Raw genomic sequence first — 6,676 nt, forward strand, 5'->3', positions numbered from 1 at the left:
TCATATAATTCTCAGATTTAGCCATTCTTATATTTGCTTGTTCTTATGTTATTGTACTTTGCACACCTCTGTTGCTTGTGAAGCTCGCACACAAGAATTTCACTCACATGTACTGTACCAGTGTACCTGCACATGTGATGTGACAATAAAAGTGATTTGATATTTTACATTTTTAATCTAAAATGACCTCTAATATAGCTACACGAACACCGAAATCCAACTCCCACACACATCAACTACCCATTAGCTTTGGCCTTGTAACTGAAAGCGTTCAGATTGCTCGCGAGTAACCAAATTCCTCAAAAAAAGAAAAAAAAATCCCCCAAAAACTACAATTAATTCTCTCGTGAAAAGTCTTTCCTCGCTCCTCTTTAATTTTTTTTAATGATTTTTAATTTAATTTTACTTTTTCCAGGCTGTTAATTCTGACGAACTGGAGGTCGCAACTTATTTAAAATCTAAACATATTTTATTTTTATTATGTACTGTGCATGAAAGCACTGCATTCAAAAATATATCAGCAAGGGAGTTACACTTCCTATGATTTTTTAAAACTTACATGACACATGGGAAACAGCCAGCAACCCCCCCGCAGCTAACGCAGTCTATTCTCGTTTATCCCAACAATAATTATATATATTTTTTATGTATGTAACAAAAACTGTCTGCTCATAGGGGCTTGTCTTTTATTTTCATAAAAGCTGTGTGTACAGTGAAGGAAACGGTTTCCAGGGCCTAATCCGTGGATCGACTTCCTTCGAGGCGTGGACGTCTATCAGCAGAGAATGTCCCTTAGTCTGTAACACAGTCAAATATATTCTCAAGTAATATTCAAGCATGCCATTCAGCGTGTTAGTACGAGCTCGGGAGCAGCTTGGGAGAACAAGAAAACAGAGACTGCTTCAGATTGTCTTCCCAAATTGACTCAACTTTATTCACAAGTACAACAGTTTATATAGAGGGTAAAATTCATGAGACAGCAGATTATCAGTTTAAACCAGTACTACAGACCAAGATAAGGCAGCGTCTTCCTGCCCTTGGGTGAAGAAGCATCCTTTGTGTAGTTTATCAGTTCAGCTACAATTGTGATTATCTCAGCGACATATTTTCAAGGCACAAAACAAAGAGTTCTTTCATTAGTGAAATCTGAAACAAACCATTTGGCCTTCAACAGGCGTCTAAAAGATTAAGAAACTAATGTAGCTGAGGGAGTGATCTCTGTGGTATTTCAACCTTGTACCAGCCTGTGATTCTCACACATCAATTCTTGGGTCAAAGAGAAAAATAACTAAAACAAAGGGGCCTTATTGAATGACAGAGTTTTCCTGTATAATGTCACTATAAAACAATATCCAGTAAATGCTACCATGGTACTAAAATACCTAACATACAGTACAGTGTACTTACCACCTCTTTATGCTAAATCTTTCTAAAATATTGTTCTCTTTTGTTTTTGCAGAAAACAAAAACTTGGATGAAGGACATTTTGTAAAGTAATAATTTAACACTGTGGAACTGTTATTTTTATTTAACACTGCACTGTTTATTTGTAGAGTTACAAGAGTTACAAGCATGCTTGTTATTCATAAAAAAGAAGCCTATTGCACTCATTATTGGATTTTAAATTTTTATACTGTATTACTGTGTCTTCTGCATTTTATTAAGGTCTTTTACCAGTGTGTAATCTGCCCACGTGACCTGCAATATATACTGAATAATAAATTCAACATAAAATAAATATTAATATAATAAATAAATATTTTATTCAGTAAAATGTTAAGGTACTTTAATTTTTTTAAAGGTCATACTACAAAATACATCAATGTACATCGATGACAATAAAAGTTCTACATTTTAATGACCACATAGTACATCAGCTGAATGTTTTTATATGGAAGTGTTAATTTCAGCCACAGACCTCAGCTTTAAAACTTTAAAAGTTTAGAGCTGGAGATGGAAATCTTATGTGTATCATACTCTCTGTGGATCATCTGCATTGAATAGCTCGAATAAATAACCAGGAATATTAACTCTCATATGAATCTATAGTGGAAGATCTATACTAAGAAGAACAGAAATAAACATGTATTTAAAATTGCACCCAGATACCTCAGTGAATGCATTTCTTTATCACCACTAATTAGTAATTAGTTTATAATCTATTTCATGTTATCATTTAAAATAAAGTGTATGACCAAAAGCCTGAGTGAACAATGAACATTAATTCTTTCTGACAATGATGGACTCAGTGCTTCAGGAAAAAAGAAAGGTATTTAAAATACAAGAAATATGACAGATTCCGTTTCATAAATAGTCATAAACATACTTAGACAAAAGCAAAAAAAAAATTAAAAAAATGACGGTCTCTAAGCCCTTATTCACAGAATTTCTGTTCAAACTGTAGTGAGTACTTTGCCAAGAAAAGGCCATAGCAGCAGCAGCTTGATTTGTTTGGATACCTGCAAAACCATGAAATGTCCACAGTTTCCTAAAACAAAGGTGAGATCTTGTTTACAGTAGTCACAGTCATGTGAGGTTTCATGTGACTGTGCATTCAAACTAAATACACCCTTTCTGCTTCCACAGGAATTATGCGAGTAAGTAGCAGCCAGATACTAATCAAATGGACTTGATTTACTGATTATCTGGAAGTGTAAAAGCAGAAGTTTTCACAGTTTGTGTTAAAACAATGCAACAGTCTTTCCAAGAGTGGATTTCCAGTTCAGACTGTGCAATGCTCAGAGAAACTGCCAAAAGCCCAAAACCTACTCTTCAGATTCTGCAGACTTCGGTTAACAAATTCAATGTTTAAGTTCATGACAGTACAATTAGAAGAAGGCTGAACAAATATAACTTGTTTGGAAGTATTAACTCATGAATAAGAACTACAGCACTCACAATTTCATGTGTAAAATCTTTAATATTACTAGATAATAAGAAAAATACAAATGCATTTTAGCACAAGGCTTTCCTCAGCAGTTCTAATGCACATGTGGGCGCAGCCATCCACAAAACACTACCGGGACCTAATCCCTAATAGGCACAGGTGGTAACAGTTGATAGTTTGTCAGCATGCAACACTGGCTGTGCACTTCAACCACAGACCTAAATCCTTGAAACATGTACAAAACAACACGCTCCATTAACACTGTCTGAAACACACAGCTCCCATTATTTATTTATTTATTTATTTATTTATTTATTTAATTGGGGGGGGGGGGGGGGGTTGTTGCAGTTGAGCCTGTTGGTTTTCGTATTTGCAAGGGCTGCCAGGAGAAAACCTCTTCTCTGTAAAAAGGTCATGGCAGCACAGCTTAGACATTTAAAGAATCCACAAAACTTTTTGAACAATGAACACGACACCAAAGTGGGGATGTTATAATTTAATAATGCACACACAAGCATATCAGGACAAACACCTCATATCAACAGTCGCAGAGGGCTGATGAATTGGACTTATTTTCACCTTCATGGGTACTTTGCATTCATTGCATCGACCATGAACTTCTTTGTAAACCAAAGTATTCTAGAGTCAAATATGAGTCCCTCACAATCCCAAGCACAGCAGAAAATCTACAGCCGAATAGCAGGAAAAAAAAAAGAATCAAGGTGGTTCAAGGGCCCAAAGTCAGACCTCAAGCTGACTAAATACTGTATCAGGAACTGTGCACAAACAAGTGCACACAGAACTCAATGAAGTGAAGCAACACTGTAAAGAGGAGTGGAACAAAATTCCTCCACAACAATGTGAGAGACTGATAAAGTCACACGGAAAACGATTACTTCAAGTTACTGCTGCAAAAGGTTCTTCTTTATGCTACTAAATCACAGGACTGCACGGAGTCCTCTGATTTTCCACAGATCGTTCCATACCAGAGCACACCCACTGTCTACGTGCTAAATCATTACTATACATAAACGTATTCATGAAAAACAACAACAAATACTTAAATCTGCATCAAAACCACCTCTATCGTGTTACCACTGTCTCACTGACACCAAAATGTTGTGACTACACCAACAAAGATAATGTAGTTCTGATAGAAAGATTCAATTTGTTGTTTCCATGACAGAAAAAACAAATAGCCAGAAATGTTCCTATATTTATCAGATGTTGTTTTCACTTTGAGATCACACTAACTCCACGCGCTTGTGTGAATTTGCTCAACAAACTGAAGAAAACTGCACACAATAAAGCAAAGCGGACTGTTCTCGTTCAAAGTCATTACAGAGCACTTCCTCCCCCTGTGGTTCACTCCTGGAAACACAGCTTCAGACACAAAAATGTTTTTAAAGAAGAAAACAAAATAGCGATAATAATAATATGATTGGATAAAAAAATGCACCAGATTCTGTGAATTGTGCCACCAACACAAGAACTTTTATTGCGGCTGCTGAAAAATCGAGTATCCCCCCCCAAGTCAGTGTTATTGTAAACTGACTCTGTTGCGTTACAAAACAACATAAATCACTGTCTTTGGGTAAATACCTGAATTATAAACCCAGAAGGAAACAACGTGCAGTAGCACATTCGTGTTAACACTGGAATTCCCAGCTTCTACCGTTCTACCTTTAAAAGCCGGAGAGCAGTCAAGTCAAGAAGGCTTCTACCTGAGACCCCCGCGGAGTCATCATTTTGCGTTTCTACCTTTAAAAGCCGGAGAGCAGTCAAATGCTGGAAGTGGAAGCTAAATTGGCTAGTCATTCATATGTATATTGGGTCGTTACCTAGGAATTCTGGAGGAACACGGCGCTGGCCAGTTGCCGTGTTTTATAACATGATTGACATGGCAGCACTGAATGCACATGTGCTGTATCAAGAATGCACCGGGACGAAGGAAAGACGGGTGGACTTCCTGGTAGCCCTTGCAACCGAATTGGCTCACTCTCATGTAGCTGCGAAGAAGGAAAGAAAAGAACAGTTGCTTCGGACACAACCCTCCACACCGAGCCCTGGAAAAAGGGCCACGTGTCAGGTCAAACACAGATGCAAAAAAAATCAGGCCACTGTGCGATGTGTTCACTGCTACAGGTACACATGTGGTAAATGCAGGCGACAGATACCGTGGCAGTGCCAGGATTGTGAGTGATTGCTGAAAATGTTGTAATGTACTCACTCAATTTTTGTTATTATTTGTAAACATGTGTACAAACGGTTGGTTTTTTTTCTATTTTCATCAATAAATGTCAGCAACAAAGGACCTACATGTGTGTTGAGTTCTCCCTAAGATGGCATACTGAAACACTCCAAGTGTTTGCAAGTAAACCTGACAAGTTTGGGATCAAGTTTTGGGTGGCTTGCAACCTAAAATCCAAGTACATTTGCAATGTCTTCCCATATCTTGCTGGTACTATTGTACCAGTGCTCTGAATGGTGCCACAATGGACCACTGATCAACGACGGGGGTGTGACCACATAACAATGCAACCCGTCACCCCGTCGTTCAGTGGTCGTTGATCAGTGGTGCCACAATGGACCACAGAACGACGGGGTGACGGGTTTCCTGCAGTATATTGCAAGTAAACCTGACAAGTTTGGGATCAAGTTTTGGGTGGCTTGCAACCTAAAATCCAAGTACATTTGCAATGTCTTCCCATATCTTGCTGGTACTATTGTACCAGTGCTCTGAATGGTGCCACAATGGACCACTGATCAACGACCACTGAACGACGGGGTGATGGGTTGCAGTGTTGCACTCACTTTTTATTATTATTAGTACATATGTGTACAAATGGTTGGTTTTTTGTACTGTAAGCAATGGGAAGGTCAAACAAAATCACAAATGCATGCATAGATACTAATTATAATTCCAGTATCTCCTCCTCTGTGTCAGAATAATGTCTGAAATATCTTACTTACTAACTACATCCACTTCCTTGCTTGAAATGAAAAAGGAAATAACATGAAATGAAACTACTGTTTTTATCAATAAATGTCAGCAACAAAGGACCTAGACTCATGTGTGTTGATTTCTCCACACTCACTGCGGATGAGGAGACTGCTTCTCCACCGAAAAAGAGAGCTTGTTTGGGGACTGAGACACTCATCTGCAGTGTGAACAAATTCAAATTGTGAGCAATGGGAAGGTCAAACAAAATCACAAATGCATGCATAGATACTAATTATAATTCCAGTATCTCCTCCTCTGTGTCAGAATAATGTCTGAAATATCTTACTTACTAACTACATCCACTTCCTTGCTTGAAATGAAAAAGGAAATAACATGAAATGAAACTACTGTTTTTATCAATAAATGTCAGCAACAAAGGACCTAGACTCATGTGTGTTGATTTCTCCCCCAATCCCCTCCCTCCAGAATTCCTAGGTAACGACCCAATATACATATGAATGACTAGCCAATTTAGCTTCCACTTCCAGCATTTGACTGCTCTCCGGCTTTTAAAGGTAGAAACGCAAAATGATGACTCCGCGGGGGTCTAAGGTACTACCCCGAAATGACTGCTCTCCGGGGGTGTAAGTGTTAAAAACGTAGGCACCGTGTTGGAAAAAGAGACGCGGACCCTGACTTAAAAAGCAGGAAACGTTGCATCACGACGAACAGCGTAAACAACGTGCATGGCCACGTGGGCTGGACGCCCACTAACCCCCAGCAAATCAGCGCCACATCGCGGTTTGTGTCGAGCGCTGATTGGCTCCGAGAGACAAGCGCAGCGC

Source organism: Aulonocara stuartgranti (assembly GCF_965226115.1).
Source record: "Aulonocara stuartgranti genome assembly, chromosome: 15".
Taxonomy (NCBI): Eukaryota; Metazoa; Chordata; class Actinopteri; order Cichliformes; family Cichlidae; genus Aulonocara; species Aulonocara stuartgranti.